Genomic DNA, 22,409 nt, shown 5'->3' with positions numbered 1-22,409 from the left:
CTATGCTGATGACACCCAGATCTACCTCTCCACCCCTGCTCTCTCTCCCTCTGTCCTTTCTCATGTCAGCGACTGCTTATCTGGTGTTTCTTCCTGGATAGCCTCTCACCACCTAAAGATTAGCATGTCCAAGACTGAGCTCCTCCTAATTCCCCCTCAAGCTCTATGCCAACTTCTGACTTTTCTATCCCTGTCAACGGCAGCACCATCTCCCCATTGCCCCAAGTACGCTGCCTCGGAGTTACACTTGATTCAAATCTATCCTTCATTCCCTACATCCTATCGCTTTCTTTATACTGCCACAACCACCTACTCAATATTTACAAGATTTGCCCTTTTCTGAGCGCTTACACCACAAAGCAAATAATCCACTCCTTTGTTATTTCCGACCTGACTACTGTAATAACCTACTTACTGGCCTTTCTCTTTCCTGCCTCTCCCCCCTTCAATCCATCCTAAATGCCTCTGCCAGGCTAATACACCTTTCCCGTCACTCTGTATCTGCTGCACCTTTCTGCGAGTCCCTTCATTGGCTCCCCATTCACAGCAGAATTCAATTCAAAATTCTCACCCTTACATACAAAGCTCTCACCAACGCTGCTCCCCTCTACCTATCCTCTCTAATAAAAAAGTATACTCCAGCCCGCCCACTAAGATCAAATAATGACCTGCTCCTTGCATCTTCAACTATGACCTCTTCCCATGCTAGACTCCAGGACTTCTGTCGTGCAGCACCTACCCTCTGGAACACTCTCCTTCGTGCTGTCAGGGTTTGCCCTAATCTTTTTTCCTTTAAATGCTCCCTGAAGACTTTTTTGTTCAGAGAAGCCTGCCACCCAGCTCAGTAATTAATTTCACTTACCTAACATTTCCCTCATCTAACTCTGCATTAACATCGTTCTCAATCTTGCAGTCTTCATCTCCTGTTTCTCAACTTCATACCCTTCTAGATTGTAAATTCCCACGGGAATAGGACCCTCAATTCCTCCTGTATGTGTTTGTAAAATTTTGTCTTGTTTCTTACAAGTTTGATATCATTGTTTTATTTAAATGAATTGTACCCATGGAAAGCGCTGCAGAATATGTTGGCACTTCATAAATAAAGTATAAAAAAAAGCTCTGATCCATATCAAATGTTATTCAACCTGAGACTCCACCTTGGAGTCTAAATTTGATCCTGCAGTTGCTTTGTGCCTTTCCATTGAATCCTATGCAAGGTCTAGGTCGTCATCTCTGGACTTGGAAGGTTCTGTTTAGCCTAATGCTACAAATATATTTTCATAACTTAGCTTTCCTTTTCTTTAATCCAGATATGTGTATTAAACAACTCTACTTTCATAGAAATGTTGCTTACCATTTTGGGGTTTCAATTTCTTATTTCATAAGTTTCATTGTTTCACCCTTTTTTTGTATAGGAAATTGTTTCACCCTTTTTTTTGTATAGGAAAGATAGGAATGTTCCCAGTTAGATCATGCTTTTTGAATGTTATCATTCCAGCATTACAGACTGAACTTTTTCCTTTAGAATAGTCTGTGGGATGGATAGCAGATCAACTAGAGTATGATCTAGCTACATCTGAACAAACAGGGACCACCTTTTAAATTGTGTGAACATATAGGTCGCTAGGTAATAATCAATCTTGTTCGGTACAAACACACCCCTGGAGTAGGGGGAGATTAAAGGAAATGCCTTTGAGCACAGTATGATAACAGAATGGTAAATATATTGTTAAGATGTAACTTTTATTATTGCTTCTTCACTACTGATACTGGTAATTAAACCTATGTTGTTAAAGTATATACATAAGAATATGTGAGTAGCGTTATATCTCAGAGGATATAACCTTTGTAGGGTGTCTCAATGGCAGCCTATTCTTACGGTGGTATTGCTATCTCAGTGAAAGACAAGCAAAGAGCAGCTAGATGAAACAACATACAATACACCTGTGTTTACTATGGACACACGTTCAATATCTTAGAAGGTTAATAATATTTTGAACCTGCTGGTGAAGCACTGCTTATAGATAGATACTGAATAGTATTGCAGGAATAAGGTATATAGATTTATTGAACTACTGTGAAAATCCACAGTGTTTATCAGATATGTTATGAGTGTTCGTACTGCCCATAAAAGTATATTTTAAAGATAAGGATAAACCACTATATGGGATGCCCAAATTGAGTTTCTTTCATGTAATTAGCAAGAGTCCATGAGCTAGTGACGTATGGGATATACATTCCTACCAGGAGGGGCAAAGTTTCCCAAACCTCAAAATGCCTACAAATACACCCCTCACCACACCCACAAATCAGTTTTACAAACTTTGCCTCCTATGGAGGTGGTGAAGTAAGTTTGTGCTAGATTCTACGTTGATATGCGCTCCGCAGCAGGTTGGAGCCCGGTTTTCCTCTCAGCGTGCAGTGAATGTCAGAGGGATGTGAGGAGAGTATGGCCTATTTGAATTCAATGATCTCCTTCTACGGGGTCTATTTCATAGGTTCTCTGTTATCGGTCGTAGAGATTCATCTCTTACCTCCCTTTTCAGATCGACGATATACTCTTATATATATACCATTACCTCTGCTGATTTTCGTTTCAGTACTGGTTTGGCTTTCTACAACATGTAGATGAGTGTCCTGGGGTAAGTAAGTCTTATTTTCTGTGACACTCTAAGCTATGGTTGGGCACTTTTTTATAAAGTTCTAAATATATGTATTCAAACATTTATTTGCCTTGACTCAGGATGTTCAACATTCCTTATTTCAGACAGTCAGTTTCATATTTGGGATAATGCATTTGAATCAATCATTTTTTTCTTACCTTAAAATTTGACTTTTTCCCTGTGGGCTGTTAGGCTCGCGGGGGCTGAAAATGCTTCATTTTATTGCGTCATTCTTGGCGCTGACTTTTTTGGCGCAAATTTTTTTTTCTGTTTCCGGCGTCATACGTGTCGCCGGAAGTTGCGTCATTTTTTTACGTTCTTTTGCGCCAAAAGTGTCGGCGTTCCGGATGTGGCGTCATTTTTTGGCGCCAAAAGCATTTAGGCGCCAAATAATGTGGGCGTCTTATCTGGCGCTAAAAAAATATGGGCGTCACTTTTGTCTCCACATTATTTAAGTCTCATTATTTATTGCTTCTGGTTGCTAGAAGCTTGTTCACTGGCATTTTTTCCCATTCCTGAAACTGTCATTTAAGGAATTTGATTAATTTTGCTTTATATGTTGTTTTTTTCTATTACATATTGCAAGATGTCCCACGTTGCAACTGAGTCAGAAGATACTTCTGGAAAATCGCTGCCTGGTGCTGGAGCTACCAAAGCTAAGTGTATCTGCTGTAAACTTTTGGTAGCTATTCCTCCAGCTATTGTTTGTATTGAATGTCATGACAAACTTGTTAATGCAGATAATATTTCCTTTAGTAAAGTTCCATTACCTGTTGCTGTTCCGTCAACATCTAATACTCAGAGTGTTCCTGATAACATAAGAGATTTTGTTTCTAAATCCATTAAGAAGGCTATGTCTGTTATTCCTCCTTCTAGTAAACATAAAAAGTATTTTAAAACTTCTCATTGTTCAGATTAATTTTTAAATGAACATCATCATTCTGATTCTGATAGTGGTTCTTCTGGTTCAGAGGATTCTGTCTCAGAGGTTGATGCTGATAAATCTTCATATTTATTTAAAATGGAATTTATTCGTTCTTTACTTAAAGAAGTCCTAATTGCATTAGAAATTGAGGATTCTGGTCCTCTTGATACTAAATCTAAACGTTTAGATAAGGTTTTTAAATCTCCTGTAGTTATTCCAGAAGTTTTTCCTGTTCCTGGTGCTATTTCTGAAGTAATTTCCAGGGAATGGAATAATTTGGGTAATTCATTTACTCCTTCTAAACGTTTTAAGCAATTATATCCTGTGCCATCTGACAGATTAGAGTTTTGGGACAAAATCCCTAAGGTTGATGGGTCTCTACTCTTGCTAAGCGCACTACTATTCCTACGGCAGATGGTACTTCCTTTAAGGATCCTTTAGATAGGAAAATTGAATCCTTTCTAAGAAAAGCTTATTTGTGTTCAGGTAATCTTCTTAGACCTGCTATATCATTGGCTGATGTTGCTGCAGCTTCAACTTTTTGGTTGGAAACTTTAGCGCAACAAGTAACAGATCATAATTCTCATAGCATTATTATTCTGCTTCAACATGCTAATAATTTTATTTGTGATGCCATCTTTGATATCATTAGAGTTGATGTCAGGTATATGTCTCTAGCTATTTTAGCTAGAAGAGCTTTATGGCTTAAAACTTGGAATGCTGATATGTCTTCTAAGTCTACTCTGCTTTCCCTTTCTTTCCAGGGTAATAAATTATTTGGTTCTCAGTTGGATTCTATTATCTCAACTGTTACTGGAGGGAAAGGAACTTTTTTACCACAGGATAAAAAGTCTAAAGGTAAATTCAGGTCTAATAATCGTTTTCGTTCCTTTCGTCACAACAAGGAACAAAAGCCTGATCCTTCATCCTCAGGAGCGGTATCAGTTTGGAAACCATCTCCAGTCTGGAATAAATCCAAGCCTTTTAGAAAATCAAAGCCAGCTCCTAAGTCCACATGAAGGTGCGGCCCTCATTCCAGCTCAGCTGGTAGGGGGCAGATTACGTTTTTTCAAAGAAATTTGGATCAATTCCGTTCACAATCTTTGGATTCAGAACATTGTTTCAGAAGGGTACAGAATTGGTTTCAAGATAAGACCTCCTGCAAAGAGATTTTTTCTTTCCCGTGTCCCAGTAAGTCCAGCGAAGGCTCAAGCATTTCTGAAATGTGTTTCAGATCTAGAGTTGGCTGGAGTAATTATGCCAGTTCCAGTTCTGGAACAGGGGCTGGGGTTTTATTCAAATCTCTTCATTGTACCAAAGAAGGAGAATTCCTTCAGACCAGTTCTGGATCTAAAAATATTGAATCGTTATGTAAGGATACCAACATTCAAAATGGTAACTGTAAGGACTATCCTGCCTTTTGTTCAGCAAGGGCATTATATGTCTACAATAGATTTACAGGATGCATATCTGCATATTCCGATTCATCCAGATCACTATCAGTTTCTGAGATTCTCTTTCCTAGACAAGCATTACCAGTTTGTGGCTCTGCCGTTTGGCCTAGCAACAGCTCCAAGAATTTTTACAAAGGTTCTCGGTTCCCTTCTGTCTGTAATCAGAGAACAGGGTATTGTGGTATTTCCTTATTTGGACGATATCTTGGTACTTGCTCAGTCTTCACATTTAGCAGAATCTCATACGAATCGACTTGTGTTGTTTCTTCAAGATCATGGTTGGAGGATCAATTTACTAAAAAGTTCATTGATTCCTCAGACAAGGGTAACCTTTTTGGGTTTCCAGATAGATTCAGTGTCCATGACTCTTGACAGACAAGAGACGTCTAAAATTGATATCAGCTTGTCGAAACCTTCAGTCACAATCATTCCCTTCGGTAGCCTTATGCATGGAAATTCTAGGTCTTATGACTGCTGCATCGGACGCGATCCCCTTTGCTCGTTTTCACATGCGACCTCTTCAGCTCTGTATGCTGAACCAATGGTGCAGGGATTACACAAAGATATCTCAATTAGTATCTTTAAAACCGATTGTACGACACTCTCTGACGTTGTGGACAGATCACCATCGTTTAGTTCAGGGTGCTTCTTTTGTTCTTCCGACCTGGACTGTAATTTCAACAGATGCAAGTCTTACAGGTTGGGGAGCTGTGTGGGGTCTCTGACGGCACAAGGGGTTTGGGAATCTCAGGAGGTGAGATTACCGATCAATATTATGGAACTCCGTGCAATTTTCAGAGCTCTTCAGTCTTGGCCTCTTCTAAAGAGAGAATCGTTCATTTGTTTTCAGACAGACAATGTCACATCTGTGGCATACATCAATCATCAAGGAGGGACTCACAGTCCTCTAGCTATGAAAGAAGTATCTCGAATTCTGGTTTGGGCGGAATCCAGCTCCTGTCTAGTTTCTGCGGTCCATATCCCAGGCATAGACAATTGGGAAGCGGATTATCTCAGTCGCCAAACGTTGCATCCGGGCGAATGGTCTCTTCACCCAGAGGTATTTCTTCAGATTGTTCAAATGTGGGGACTTCCAGAAATAGATCTGATGGCCTCTCATCTAAACAAGAAACTTCCCAGGTATCTGTCCAGATCCAGGGATCCTCAAGCGGAAGCAGTGGATGCATTGTCACTTCCTTGGAAGTATCATCCTGCCTATATCTTTCCGTCTCTAGTTCTTCTTCCAAGAGTGATCTCCAAGATTCTGAAGGATTGCTCGTTTGCTCTGCTGGTAGCTCCAGCATGGCCTCACAGGTTTTGGTATGCGGATCTTGTCCGGATGGCTTCTTGCCAACCGTGGACTATTCCGTTAAGACCAGACCTTCTGTCGCAAGGTCCTTATTTCCATCAGGATCTCAAATCCTTAAATTTAAAGGTATGGAGATTGAACGATTGATTCTTAGTCAAAGAGGTTTCTCTGACTCTGTGATTAATACTATGTTACAGGCTCGTAAATCTGTATCTAGGGAGATATATTATAGAGTCTGGAAGACTTATATTTCTTGGTGTCTTTCTCATCATTTTTCCTGGCATTCTTTTAGAATTCCGAGAATTTTACAGTTTCTTCAGGATGGTTTGGATAAAGGTTTGTCTGCAAGTTCCTTGAAAGGACAAATCTCTGCTCTTTCTGTTCTTTTTCACAGAAAGATTGCTAATCTTCCTGATATTCATTGTTTTGTACAAGCTTTGGTTCGTATAAAACCTGTTAAGTCAATTTCTCCTCCTTGGAGTTTGAATTTGGTTCTGAGGGCTCTTCAAGCTCCTCCGTTTGAACCTATGCATTCATTGGACATTAAATTACTTTCTTGGAAAGTTTTGTTCCTTTTGGCCATCTCTTCTGCCAGAAGAGTTTCTGAATTATCTGCTCTTTCTTGTGAATCTCCTTTTCTGATTTTTTCACCAGGATAAGGCGGTGTTGCAAACTTCTTTTGAATTTTTACCTAAGGTTGTGAATTCCAACAACATTAGTAGAGAAATTGTGGTTCCTTCATTATGTCCTAATCCTAAGAATTCTAAGGAGAAATCATTGCATTCTTTGGATGTAATTAGAGCTTTGAAATATTATGTTGAAGCTACTAAGACTTTCCGAAAGACTTCTAGTCTATTTGTTATCTTTTCCGGTTCCAGGAAAGGTCAGAAGGCCTCTGCCATTTCTTTGGCATCTTGGTTGAAATCTTTAATTCATCATGCTTATGTCGAGTCGGGTAAAACTCCGCCTCAAAGGATTACAGCTCATTCTACTAGGTCAGTTTCTACTTCCTGGGCGTTTAGGAATGAAGCTTCGGTTGATCAGATTTGCAAAGCAGCAACTTGGTCTTCTTTGCATACTTTTACTAAATTCTACCATTTCGATGTGTTTTCTTCTTCTGAAGCTGTTTTTGGTAGAAAAGTACTTCAGGCAGCTGTTTCAGTTTGAATCTTCTGCTTATATTTTCAGTTTTTTTTCATTATAAAATTTAAATTATTTTGGGTGTGCATTATTTTTCAGCGGAATTGGCTGTCTTTATTTTATCCCTCCCTCTCTAGTGACTCTTGCGTGGAAAGATCCACATCTTGGGTAGTCATTATCCCATACGTCACTAGCTCATGGACTCTTGCTAATTACATGAAAGAAAACATAATTTATGTAAGAACTTACCTGATAAATTCCTTTCTTTCATATTAGCAAGAGTCCATGAGGCCCACCCTTTTTGTGGTGGTTATGATTTTTTTTTGTATAAAGCACAATTATTCCAATTCCTTATTTTTTATGCTTTCGCACTTTTTTCTTATCACCCCACTTCTTGGCTATTCGTTAAACTGATTTGTGGGTGTGGTGAGGGGTGTATTTGTAGGCATTTTGAGGTTTGGGAAACTTTGCCCCTCCTGGTAGGAATGTATATCCCATACGTCACTAGCTCATGGACTCTTGCTAATATGAAAGAAAGGAATTTATCAGGAAAGTTCTTACATAAATTATGTTTTTGTCTACAAATGAGTAGCATAAACATATACCACAACGTTATAATAATGGTAGAGAACGCTACTCACTACCCTGCCTATGTGCCAGGAATGTAGTGATTAATTAGAGCTACTAGGTTTGTATCATAGACAATTATCAATAGAGAGCAAGATTTAAAACGGATTCCCCTAACGCGGTCGCGTTTCACTATCGCTTCCTCAGAGGGGTACGCGGGGCTGACAGTGGATCTTATTCTCGATGAAAAAGTTCCCTCCCTAAAACCTGATTTGCTGTTAGCTAATACGTGACACAAGTGGGTATTGGTTGAAGCGTCCTGCAAGGAAATAACATGATTGTTAGATGACCAATCGTGAGTGTGTTGATACGTCGGCATGGTAACTGGGATTGAAACGTTCTTCTTTGACAGCATGTGATCGCTTTGTAACCAAGCATGGGTTTCCAAGGTAACAGTGATTGAAGAATTCTTTAGTGACGGCATAAGATTGCAGGAAAACAAACCTTTGATTTATTGAAGTATAACTTTAGTTCGTTTATGTAATTTTTTAAACTTATTGCTTAATAACAGGAAGTAGCTCACAGATGTCACATATGGAGAATATTTAAGTAGTATTAACTGTACTTACATACACTTTATTTAGTTAGTTAATTCTTTTATACAGTGAGTAGTTGCGACTGTGACATGTTGTATTATAGGGTCTAAGGGTATTGGTGTTTCGAAGACCCCTAGTGAACAACAATTGACTTTGTTAGAAGTTAGACGGATGTATACTGAGTGTTGGGTAATAACAGAATTATAAATAAATTAGAAATTAAAGTGACATTAATTGTGAAGTGAAAAGATAACATCACCTATGTGATCTTTGTGATTAATAAGAGCCTGACCTTGCAGACTGGTATGATGATATGAGTTAGGAACTTCATAGGATTTCAACAACATGCGTGTTAGCATGGACTAACTTGAGTGAATAGTGCTCCAATAAATTAATTTTAAAAAATTAGGATTTGTTTTGCGAACAAAATTTATATATAGACTGAAAAATTATTAATGTAATTCATTCCATATGGTCTGACACAGTTAAGTAGATGTATTAATCAATCTTACCTGACAAAAGACACTTTTAAACAGTGGGATGGGTTGCTAGCTAAAACAAACACAATCTTAAAGTGAAAGTAAATTTTTTGCCAAGAGGTGACGTTTTCACCTCTTAGCCAATAGCCGGATTTACCACACGGCTATTGGCTAAGAGGTGAAAACGTCACCTCTTAGCAAAAAATGTTTTTAGCCGTGGGCTGCTGTAGCAGCTTAAAACGGCGATCGGTTATAACAAATAAAGGAGCTTTCTACATGAAGTATCTTATACTTCATGAATGAAAGTCCCCTTTATTTGTTTCAATAGTCAATCCTAGCGTTTGTAAAACGCTAGGATTTACTTTCACTTTAACTATACCATCAACATTATCACCACTACTAGAAGACTCATTCTTCCCACTAGGCCTGAGTACAAACACGCAGGGAACAAATAACCTACGTAGAATGATACCGTTTTGTTTCGCATTTTAATGTTTGATAACTAGTATAGTTGCGCACAACTTTACCACTTTATACATACACACAAAGACAAATCTGAGATTTGTAGGAAATTAACCAACTTTGAATCCATATGCATTTCTACTCAAGCTACTAGGGGAATACTTTCTATGGCATACAAATTGTTATTAGAGCTAAATTGTAAACAGCTTCCCTCATATGTGAAGAACTGGGAAAATGAGCTACTCACTTCACTGCCAAATAAGGAATGGCTTAACCCCTTAATGACCACAATGTACCCTGTATGTCACTGGTTGTTAAGGGTTTTTTCAGGACATAATAGCACAAGTCTAGCAAGAACACGCTATTAATGCACTCCCTCCAGCAGGCTTTGTGGAATAGAGCAGTCTCAACGCTGGTGGCAAGACCGCGCTATAAAACAATCAAGTCCCAAAAAAAGGCCAGCGACATACAGGGTACGTCGCTGGTCCTTAAGGGGTTAAAATCTTTAATGCTATGAGCAAATCAACCTCCTCTATAAGTATATTAGAAATTAACATAAAGCTATTGACGAGGTGATACCCCGACCGCTTAGGATAGCTTAAATATTTCCAACATACTGCTGAATATGCTGGCGGGGATGCGGAATGGAAGGTAGTATAACTCACATATGGGGGGGTTTGCCATACTGGAGAGAAATAGTGGCAGAAATAGAAAAGGTGATTCCAGTTAGAAATCTATTAGATCCATATGTTCTATTGTTCAAAAAATACCCTCTATAAAATGCAGATTGAGATCCTTTTTATTTTCCCTTTTTTAAATTCCCAAATTTTGGAAACGGCAATTACCTCCAATCATGCAAATTTGGAAAGTGTGACCGAAATGTTGAAATGAGAAAAATCTAATTTCTATATATCTAAGAAACTCGACAACTACTATGACATTATTTTCATCTGGAACGAATATTTGTCTAAACCCATCTTGTAATTGCTACAATTCATTTCTCTGAAACGCTTACATTAGCATGTTTTGTAAGTGGAACACAAATGAAATTGAATGACAACATAATAAGACCTATGTGACGATTGTACCTTGGTGTATTATAATGTAACATAATTGACATAACAATACTTATGCAATTACTGTATTTCTTCTTTATGAATCAGAGAGAGGGTCATTTTTTATTTAACACATTGATATTTAATGTTTGTAATGTATATCGAAACTTTCAATAAAACTTTGAAAAAAGAATAGTCTGTGGGATAAACCTTTGAAAAAGGGTCCTAAACAAGCATTTGTTACTAAGACAGTTGTTTACCACCCCAACTATAAAGATTGAGCATACAATTTTAAACAACTTTCTAATTTACTTCTATTATCAATTTTACTTCATTCTTGTTAAATCTTTTGTTGAAAAGCAGGGATGAATGCTTAGGAGTTGGCCGATTTCTGGAGCACTATATGGCAGCAGTTCTGCAAGAATATTATCTATTTGTAAGAACACTAGAGGGCAGCACTATTTCCTGCCATGTAGTGCTCCAGATGCCTACCTAGGTATCTCTTCAACACACAATATCATGGGAATGAAGCATATTTGATAATAGAAGTAAATTGGAAACATTTTTCTCTGTCTGAATCAGAAAATAATGTTTTGGGGTATCGTATCCCTTTAACACCTTCATGTGCAGATAAAACAAACCTATACAACTCTGTGCTCTTTCCTATCTAAAATTGTTGAGAATAAACAACTTTAGCTGTTTTTGTTGGTCAAAGTTTTTTTTTTTTTAGCTTCGCCAAACCAGAATGGAGCAGTGACGCCAGCCAGTTTGGGGCGCCACGGCTTTCTGGTCATATTTAAAGTCCAGGACATAACCTTCCTCTGAACTTGTTTCACTTTTCTTACCATTCTTCTGTTTTATAAAAAAAAATTGGTGTTTCTTCATAGGGTTGTTTCTTGACTAGCTGATTACGTCTCCTTATGCAGCAATTGTGTTTTGTTTATTTTAAAGTGTTAATCTGCAGGAGATCATTTTGCAGTGCAGAAATATGAACAAAAATATGTTTTGACTGAACTTGTGGCAGTATAACAAAATGTGTTCTCAGATGAGACTGTAAAATTATCTGGAATAAATGTACACTACCATGTATTTTATCTGAGTATTTGTGCCTACAATTTATGCTTTCTGTGTCCATGTGTTTTGAGTGTCTGTGTATATTTAAATGGAAATAATACTCATATGCTAAAATCCCTTTAAAGTGATGCAGCATAACTGTAAAAAGCTGACAAGAAAATATTATACCTCAAATGTATTTCTTAAGCTCACCAGAGTAAGTGCTCTGTTATACTTCAGCTGCTGTCCAGTTGCAAGTTAAAAAGAAAAAAAAAAAAGCAATAGCCAATCAACATCAGCAGTGCTGAGGTAAAGCTTTGCCTTTGCTGTGATCTCATGAGAGTTTAGAACTGATTTCATGAGATTTTAGAACTTCTGACTAGGAAAATAACATAATAACATGCAGGGCCGCCATCAGGGGGTGACAGGGGTGACTCCTGTCAGGGGCCCAATGAGGCAAGAACTAAAAAAAAACAACTTTTTTTTTTTTTTTTTTTGGCAGCCACCAGTGGGTACTATAGCAGAGTGCTAATTGAGCATGGGAAATGTTATTACAAGGAGTAAAGTATTAGCATTTGAGAGGATTTCTTAGTGTGCACTAAACCACTATGCTCAGTGTGAGACAGACTTGGCACTTTGTACAGTGTGTGCCTGAGTCAGACGGCAGATCACTTTCATTTGAAGAGGAGGTAGGACTTACTTAGCAAATGTTTTTTTATTTCTTTGTGCAATTTTGGATTGTAACTTCAGTGTGGTAGTAGTTGTATGGTGGGGCTAGGGGTCCATAAAAACACATTTTTTTAGCATCAGTGTATTTATGATTATTTGACAATGCTGTAGATATTCTATATTTAAAACCATGCAGAAATGTTTCCTCCTCAATACACAAATGGTAGATGCCCTTTTGGCATATATGCACTTTATATATATATTACATTCCAGTTTACTGCCCCTCTATGCAAGGACTTTCCAGATGCAAGGAGGCATTTTATCTAAGATTTTTTCATCTGCATAAAATTTTATACTCTCAGACTAAGATTGCTCAGTGTTTGAAATGAGACAGGTTAACTTAAAACTGTTCAGTTTACACTACAGCTGACTTAGTTTTGAAATACATACCAACAAGCCTAAATCCTGCATTTAACCAGATCTAATGGTATGAGTACCTCAGCTTATGGTCCCACCAAGACCATATAGAGTACAGCATTTTCAAAATCCATAAGTACAGCTGACAGATGGGAAAAGTTGTACACTATATTTGAAGTGGTGCTCTTGGTTGGGGAAAAGGGGAAAAAAACAAACAAACATATGTCAACCTTTTAAAGGTACTTTTCTTCATCTAGCCATCTACCCAGCTCATTAATGTACAATTTTGAATTCACAGAATTATTTTTGTTTGCACATTTACAAATATGATTCTTTAAAAAGTGATCTCTTAATTTCTGCATTTTTTTTTATCATGCATGTCACACACTGTTGATTTAGGGGATGCAAGGTGCATAAATGTTTCCTCCTGTGAGTGTTTCTGTGGGTGTATGTGTTTATGTCTTTGTGCTTTGGTTTGTGTCTATATGTGTATGTATTTTTTATCTGTGGGTCTCTCTGTGAGGGTGGGTGTTACCGTGTGTATGTCTTTGTGCATTTTCTGTGAATGTCTGTGAGGGTGTGTGCATATGTCTTTGAGCTTTTTCTATGGGTGTTTCTGTGAGGGTGTTTGTGTGTATGTATGTATGTATGTCTGTGTTTTCTGTGGATGTCTCAGTGAGGGTGTGTGTATGTATGTCTTTCTATGTTTTTCATGTGGTTGTCTCTGTGTGTGTGTGTGTATGTCTTTGTGTGTTTTCTGTGGGTGTCTCTGTGTGTGTATGTGTGTATATGTCTTTGTGTGTTTTCTGAGGCTGTCTCTGTCGGTGTTTCCTTGGGTGTATGTGCAAGTTTGAGTTTGTGTGTGTGTCCATTGTCTGTTCCTTTTCTCCAACATAGGTGTGTCCGGTCCACGGCGTCATCCTTACTTGTGGGATATTCTCTTCCCCAACAGGAAATGGCAAAGAGCCCAGCAAAGCTGGTCACATGATCCCTCCTAGGCTCCGCCTACCCCAGTCATTCTCTTTGCCGTTGTACAGGCAACATCTCCACGGAGATGGCTTAGAGTTTTTTAGTATTTAACTGTAGTTTTTCATTATTCAATCAAGAGTTTGTTATTTTCAAATAGTGCTGGTACGTACTATTTACTCAGAAACAGAAAAGAGATGAAGAATTCTGTTTGTATGAGGAAAATGATTTTAGCAACCGTAACTAAAATCCATGGCTGTTCCACACAGGACTGTTGAGAGCATTAACTTCAGTTGGGGGAACAGTTTGCAGTCCTTTGCTGCTTGAGGTATGACACATTCTAACAAGACGATGTAATGCTGGAAGCTGTCATTTTCCCTATGGGATCCGGTAAGCCATGTTTATTACGATTGTAAATAAGGGCTTCACAAGGGCTTATTTAGACTGTAGACATTTTTTGGGCTAAATCGATTGATATTAACACTTATTTAGCCTTGAGGAATCATTTATTCTGGGTATTTTGATATAATTATATCGGCAGGCACTGTTTTAGACACCTTATTCTTTAGGGGCTTTCCCAAAGCATAGGCAGAGTCTCATTTTCGCGCCGGTGTTGCGCACTTGTTTTTGAGAGGCATGGCATGCAGTCGCATGTGAGAGGAGCTCTGATACTGATAAAAGACTTCTGAAGGCATCATTTGGTATCGTATTCCCCTTGGGTTTGGTTGGGTCTCAGCAAAGCAGATACCAGGGACTGTAAAGGGGTTAAAGCTTAAAACGGCTCCGGTTCCGTTATTTTAAGGGTTAAAGCTTCCAAAATTGGTGTGCAATATTTTCAAGGCTTTAAGACACTGTGGTGAAAGTTTGGTGAATTTTGAACAATTCCTTCATGTTTTTTCGCAATTGCAGTAATAAAGTGTGTTCAGTTTAAAATTTAAAGTGACAGTAACGGTTTTATTTCAAAACGTTTTTTGTACTTTCTTATCAAGTTTATGCCTGTTTAACATGTCTGAACTACCAGATAGACTGTGTTCTGAATGTGGGGAAGCCAGAATTCCTATTCATTTAAATAAATGTGATTTATGTGATAATGACAATGATGCCCAAGATGATTCCTCAAGTGAGGGGAGTAAGCATGGTACTGCATCATTCCCTCCTTCGTCTACACGAGTCTTGCCCACTCAGGAGGCCCCTAGTACATCTAGCGCGCCAATACTCCTTACTATGCAACAATTAACGGCTGTAATGGATAATTCTGTCAAAAACATTTTAGCCAAAATGAACCCTTGTCAGCGTAAGCGTGGATGCTCTGTTTTAGTTACTGAAGAGCATGACGACGCTGATATTAATATCTCTGAAGGGCCCCTAACCCAATCTGAGGGAGCCAGGGAGGTTTTGTCTGAGGGAGAAATTACTGATTTAGGGAACATTTCTCAGCAGGCTGAATCTGATGTGATTACTTTTAAATTTAAATTGGAACATCTCCGCATTTTGCTTAAGGAGGTATTATCCACTCTGGATGATTGTGAAAATTTGGTCATCCCAGAGAAACTATGTAAAATGGACAAGTTCCTAGAGGTGCCGGGGCTCCCAGAAGCTTTTCCTATACCCAAGCGGGTGGCGGACATTGTTAATAAAGAATGGGAAAGGCCCGGTATTCCTTTCGTCCCTCCCCCCATATTTAAAAAATTGTTTCCTATGGTCGACCCCAGAAAGGACTTATGGCAGTCAGTCCCCAAGGTCGAGGGAGCGGTTTCTACTTTAAACAAACGCACCACTATTCCCATAGAGGATAGTTGTGCTTTCAAAGATCCTATGGATAAAAAATTAGAAGGTTTGCTTAAAAAGATGTTTGTTCAGCAGGGTTACCTTCTACAACCCATTTCATGCATTGTCCCTGTCACTACAGCCGCATATTTCTGGTTTGATGAACTGATTAAGGTGCTCGATAGTGACTCTCCTCCTTATGAGGAGATTATGGACAGAGTCAATGCTCTCAAATTGGCTAATTCTTTCACTCTAGACGCCTCTTTGCAATTGGCTAAGTTAGCGGCTAAGAATTCTGGGTTTGCTATTGTGGCGCGCAGAGCGCTTTGGTTGAAATCTTGGTCGGCTGATGCGTCTTCCAAGAACAAGCTACTAAACATTCCTTTCAAGGGGAAAACGCTGTTTGGTCCTGACTTGAAAGAGATTATCTCTGATATCACTGGGGGTAAGGGCCATGCCCTTCCTCAGGATCGGCCTTTCAAGGCAAAAAATAGACCTAATTTTCGTCCCTTTCGTAAAAACGGACCAGCCCAAGGTGCTACGTCCTCTAAGCAAGAGGGTAATACTTCTCAGGCCAAGCCAGCTTGGAGACCAATGCAAGGCTGGAACAAGGGAAAGCAGGCAAAGAAACCTGCCACTGCTACCAAGACAGCATGAAATATCGGCCCCCGATCCGGGACCGGATCTGGTGGGGGGCAGACTCTCTCTCTTCGCTCAGGCTTGGGCAAGAGATGTTCTGGATCCTTGGGCGCTAGAAATAGTCTCCCAGGGTTATCTTCTGGAATTCAAGGGACTTCCCCCAAGGGGAAGGTTCCACAGGTCTCAGTTGTCTTCAGACCACATAAAAAGACAGGCGTTCTTACATTGTGTAGAAGACCTGTTAAAAATGGGAGTGATTCATCCTGTTCCATTGAGAGAACAAGGGATGGGGTTCTACTCCAATCTGTTCATAGTTCCCAAAAAAGAGGGAACGTTCAGACCAATCCTAGATCTCAAGATCTTAAACAAATTTCTCAAGGTCCCATCTTTCAAGATGGAAACCATTCGAACTATCCTTCCTTCCATCCAGGAAGGTCAATTCATGACCACGGTGGATTTAAAGGATGCGTATCTACATATTCCTATCCACAAGGAACATCATCGGTTCCTAAGGTTTGCATTCCTGGACAAACATTACCAGTTCGTGGCGCTTCCTTTCGGATTAGCCACTGCTCCAAGGATTTTCACAAAGGTACTAGGGTCCCTTCTAGCTGTGCTAAGACCAAGGGGCATTGCAGTTGTACCTTACCTGGACGACATTCTGATTCAAGCGTCGTCCCTCCCTCGAGCAAAGGCTCACACGGACATCGTCCTGGCCTTTCTCAGATCGCACGGCTGGAAAGTGAACGTGGAAAAGAGTTCTCTATCCCCGTCAACAAGGGTTCCCTTCTTGGGAACAATTATAGACTCCTCAGAAATGAGGATTTTTCTAACAGAGGCCAGAAAGACAAAGCTTCTGGACTCTTGTCGAATACTTCATTCCGTTCCTCTTCCTTCCGTAGCTCAGTGCATGGAAGTGATCGGGTTGATGGTAGCGACAATGGACATAGTTCCTTTTGCGCGCATTCATCTAAGACCATTACAACTGTGCATGCTCAGTCAGTGGAATGGGGACTATACAGACTTGTCTCCAAAGATACAAGTAAATCAGAGGACCAGAGACTCACTCCGTTGGTGGCTGTCCCTGGACAACCTGTCACGAGGGATGACATTCCACAGACCAGAGTGGGTCATTGTCACGACCGACGCCAGTCTGATGGGCTGGGGCGCGGTCTGGGGATCCCTGAAAGCTCAGGGTCTTTGGTCTCGGGTAGAATCTCTTCTACCGATAAATATTCTGGAACTGAGAGCGATATTCAATGCTCTCAAGGCTTGGCCTCAGCTAGCGAGGACCAAGTTCATACGGTTTCAATCAGACAACATGACGACTGTTGCGTACATCAACCATCAGGGGGGAACAAGGAGTTCCCTAGCGATGGAAGAAGTGACCAAGATTATTCTATGGGCGGAGTCTCACTCCTGCCACCTGTCTGCTATCCACATCCCGGGAGTGGAAAATTGGGAAGCGGATTTTCTGAGTCGTCAGACATTGCATCCGGGGGAGTGGGAACTCCATCCGGAAATCTTTGCCCAAGTCACTCAACTTTGGGGCATTCCAGACATGGATCTGATGGCCTCTCGTCAGAACTTCAAAGTTCCTTGCTACGGGTCCAGATCCAGGGATCCCAAGGCGGCTCTAGTGGATGCACTAGTAGCACCTTGGACCTTCAAACTAGCTTATGTGTTCCCGCCGTTTCCTCTCATCCCCAGGCTGGTAGCCAGGATCAATCAGGAGAGGGCGTCGGTGATCTTGATAGCTCCTGCGTGGCCACGCAGGACTTGGTATGCAGATCTGGTGAATATGTCATCGGCTCCACCTTGGAAGCTACCTTTGAGACGAGACCTTCTTGTTCAGGGTCCGTTCGAACATCCGAATCTGGTTTCACTCCAGCTGACTGCTTGGAGATTGAACGCTTGATTTTATCGAAGCGAGGTTTCTCAGATTCTGTTATCGATACTCTTGTTCAGGCCAGAAAGCCTGTAACTAGAAAGATTTACCACAAAATTTGGAAAAAATATATCTGTTGGTGTGAATCTAAAGGATTCCCTTGGGACAAGGTTAAGATTCCTAGGATTCTATCCTTCCTTCAAGAAGGATTGGAAAAAGGATTATCGGCAAGTTCCCTGAAGGGACAGATTTCTGCCTTGTCGGTGTTACTTCACAAAAAACTGGCAGCTGTGCCAGATGTTCAAGCCTTTGTTCAGGCTCTGGTTAGAATCAAGCCTGTTTACAAACCTTTGACTCCTCCTTGGAGTCTCAATCTAGTTCTTTCAGTTCTTCAGGGGGTTCCGTTTGAACCCTTACATTCCGTTGATATTAAGTTATTATCTTGGAAAGTTTTGTTTTTAGTTGCAATTTCTTCTGCTAGAAGAGTTTCAGAATTATCTGCTCTGCAGTGTTCTCCTCCTTATCTGGTGTTCCATGCAGATAAGGTGGTTTTACGTACTAAACCTGGTTTTCTTCCAAAAGTTGTTTCTAACAAAAACATTAACCAGGAGATTATCGTACCTTCTCTGTGTCCGAAACCAGTTTCAAAGAAGGAACGCTTGTTGCACAATTTGGATGTTGTTCGCGCTCTAAAATTCTATTTAGATGCTACAAAGGATTTTAGACAAACATCTTCCCTGTTTGTTGTTTATTCAGGTAAAAGGAGAGGTCAAAAAGCAACTTCTACCTCTCTCTCTTTTTGGATTAAAAGCATCATCAGATTGGCTTACGAGACTGCCGGACGGCAGCCTCCCGAAAGAATCACGGCTCATTCCACTAGGGCTGTGGCTTCCACATGGGCCTTCAAGAACGAGGCTTCTGTTGATCAGATATGTAGGGCAGCGACTTGGTCTTCACTGCACACTTTTACCAAATTTTACAAGTTTGATACTTTTGCTTCTTCTGAGGCTATTTTTGGGAGAAAGGTTTTGCAAGCCGTGGTGCCTTCCATTTAGGTGACCTGATTTGCTCCCTCCCTTCATCCGTGTCCTAAAGCTTTGGTATTGGTTCCCACAAGTAAGGATGACGCCGTGGACCGGACACACCTATGTTGGAGAAAACAGAATTTATGTTTACCTGATAAATTTCTTTCTCCAACGGTGTGTCCGGTCCACGGCCCGCCCTGGTTTTTTAATCAGGTCTGATAATTTATTTTCTTTAACTACAGTCACCACGGTACCATATGGTTTCTCCTATGCTATTATTCCTCCTTAACGTCGGTCGAATGACTGGGGTAGGCGGAGCCTAGGAGGGATCATGTGACCAGCTTTGCTGGGCTCTTTGCCATTTCCTGTTGGGGAAGAGAATATCCCACAAGTAAGGATGACGCCGTGGACCGGACACACCGTTGGAGAAAGAAATTTATCAGGTAAACATAAATTCTGTTTTTATGACATTTTGACCTTACTACTAATTATTCACATCTTTCTACAGACTTTGAGACTAACAAGACCTTTCTGGAAGTAACCACTCCACCATTTAACCTTTAAATTATTGTTTAGGCAGTTCAGGGCCCTTCCTTTCAGCCACTGCATGCTGTTGTCATAATTTAGTTGTCATCTTCCTTTACAAAAAGATAATCAGAACTCCATATTTTGTTTTCTAAATCTCCTTTTTTTTTACAAAACTGTAGTTTACCTCATTACTTGTCAGGTCAATGTAAACAAGTGCTAAGTGTCTGTTTGGGTTTCTGTGTCTGAGTGTGTTTCTTTGCATGTCTGCTAGAGTGTCGATATGTGAATCCTTATGTGTGAGTGTGTTTGTGTGTTTCAGTGTATGAGTGTGTCTGTGTGTGTGTATGTTACTACCTTTACAACATTTCCAAGTTTATATAGACAATTAAGAATAAAGTGCATATACATTTTAGTCACTTGGTCAAAAATTGCACATGTCAAAGGAGGGGGGGGGGGGCCTGATCAATGGTTGAGTCAGGGGCCCCCAAATTTCTAGTGGCGGCCCTGATAACATGGCTGGGCATGCACATGACAGATGCACACTTCCTAGCTTGTCCTAGGACTAGCCTCCTGACTGGCTAGTTAAAGTCTCTTTACAGTGGGGTGTGAATACTTAGGAAATTTGAGGTAAAATATCTTCCTTTTTTACATAGAGATGTTAGTGATATTTTCTAGTCAGCTTTTTACAGCTATGCTGCATCAGTTTCATGTGCTTCAACATTTAGGTATCATGTCCTTTAATGTGTGTGTGTGTGTGTATATATATATATATATATATATATATATATATATATATATGTGTGTGTGTGTATATATATATATATATATATATATATATATATATAAAATAAAATATTTGTGTAAATACAAATACTGATTGGTTCCTGCTAATATATTTTACATTATCTTCCAGCTACTCCCTGGGAAAGTGACAATCTTAGAGGAGCAAAATGGTTATCTCCTCCTTGAAGCCCATTTGCTGCTTTTATACTTGGGCTTACTGGACGCCTGACATACGGGCTCATCAAACAGTGACATGAGGACTTATTGGACAGTACACACCTGCCTTATAAAAACATGTCTACTCTGCTCCAAATGGGAAAAAAAATCAGATGAAGCTGCTTTAACTTATATCTTGTTTTATAGATAAATGTTTGCTGGGAAAATTGTAAAAATGTCAGTTGATGTCAATAATTTTGTTGGTTAATGAGTTAAGACAAGGATCTTAAAGTTAAATTTGGTACACAACGCACATAGACCACCTTGTTGCCTATGTGCTGTAGAAAGTGTAGCTGCACTAGAAACATGAAATGAAATTACATGTGATTGCATTTACGTTTCAGAGATTTATACCATATGGTGATTTGATTTTTTTTATTCTCTGGGTGTTGGGAATGTGTGAGTAGCAATCATATACAATATGTGCAAAGAAAAAGCAGATTAGTTATATTTCACAAGAGTAAGACCCCAAATATAGCAGGGCAGTAAAAATACAAAATGGTGTGCAGGTCTGTCAGGCACAGTCTAAAGGGCAATGATATTTAGGAAGCACATGCAGGTGGGCAGTTAAATTGGTACAAGCATGTGGAACTGTGGTTAATACAGGTGGTTAGACAGTGACAATTGACCGCCACAGTGGGATAGGTAATCATCAAGACGGTCTCCAACATCTGTCAGAGGCTGAGTGTAGCCAGAGATAATCACAAGCAGTGAATTATTGCCACATGGTAAGGGAAACTGCAATACGCAATATAATTTCTGGGCAATCTTTTTTTTTTATTATTATTTGTGCTGCTATTATTTGCAGTATCACAAGCAGATTTGTAACAATTTTACAATTTAATGTTTACCATGAGAGCTATATTTGTGGAATATGGAATATATAGAATAATGTATCTACAGATGTGAGCAGGCATTTTATGTGAGACTCATACTGTGAAAAAAATGTTTTACTACTGTGTTCAACAAAAATATCTCCCAGTGTTGCCTTTTAGATTATTTTTTTTCAAAGTTGCCATTTGTTAAACAATAATTAGTGTCTATAAAACTTCATGAAGTTCTGAGATTTCCAGCAACCTGGAAATTTGTGAATGGTCTGTTAAACTGTTTTCCTTTGATTTTAATTGGTCCATTGTATGATGTTTTGTCTCCTAGGTCAATCTGCTTCTCTAACCTTTATCAGTATGACTGTGTCATTGTGTGCACTTATCTAGTCTGCTGTATCTGTTTGTGTATAGTGTGTATCTGAGCCATGATTTGTGTGTGTGTTTTTTTTATCTGAGCTTGTCTGCTTGCTATATGTTTCTCAGTTTGTACATCTGTGTTTGTAAGTCTGCTGAATGTTTAGTGTGTGATACATATTTTTATAGTGTATGTGTCTTAGTCAGTATGTATCTGTAAAGGTGTTTAGACTGTTTTAGTGTATGTATCTGAAGGGAATATTAGACCTTTATGACCCTGGACTATGTCAGTTTGCTTGAGATCACTTACATTACAATTCACGATTGTGTAAATGGAAAACAAATAATTTTTTATAGCCTCACTCATAGTTACTCCTCTTGCCTTCTGAGCCTCCTACCTTAACACACTTGGGACTTGGGATGAGAAAATGCTGGATTACATTATACTCAGAAATGTCCCATTTTTGTGAAGTACCCTGCAAAACAGAATACAATAAAGCCCAGCAAAAAGTCTTGACAGCCGCTTTTTCTTTCATAAGGCAGTGAGAGTCCACGATCCATTACACATGGGATTCAACTCCTGGCCACTCTGAGGAGGAAAAGGTTCCTAAAACTCTCAAAAGCACT

General features: G+C 39.6%; 1 protein-coding gene across 3 annotated transcripts in view; it reads left to right on the top strand.

The window, feature by feature from the left end:
• Positions 1 to 22,299, top strand: part of SLC35F5 (solute carrier family 35 member F5) — a 286,304-nt gene extending 264,005 nt beyond the window's left edge. For all 3 annotated transcript variants that reach the window (XM_053698004.1, XM_053698002.1, XM_053698003.1), the window contains one exon: positions 20,516 to 22,299. The gene's annotated coding sequence lies outside the window, so the exon portion shown is untranslated. The remainder of the gene's footprint in view (positions 1 to 20,515) is intronic.
• The last annotated feature ends 110 nt before the right edge of the window (positions 22,300 to 22,409 follow it).

The sequence above is a fragment of the Bombina bombina genome, chromosome 1 (assembly GCF_027579735.1).
Source record: "Bombina bombina isolate aBomBom1 chromosome 1, aBomBom1.pri, whole genome shotgun sequence".
Lineage (NCBI taxonomy): Eukaryota > Metazoa > Chordata > Amphibia > Anura > Bombinatoridae > Bombina > Bombina bombina.
This window is presented reverse-complemented; position numbering and strand designations above follow the sequence as displayed.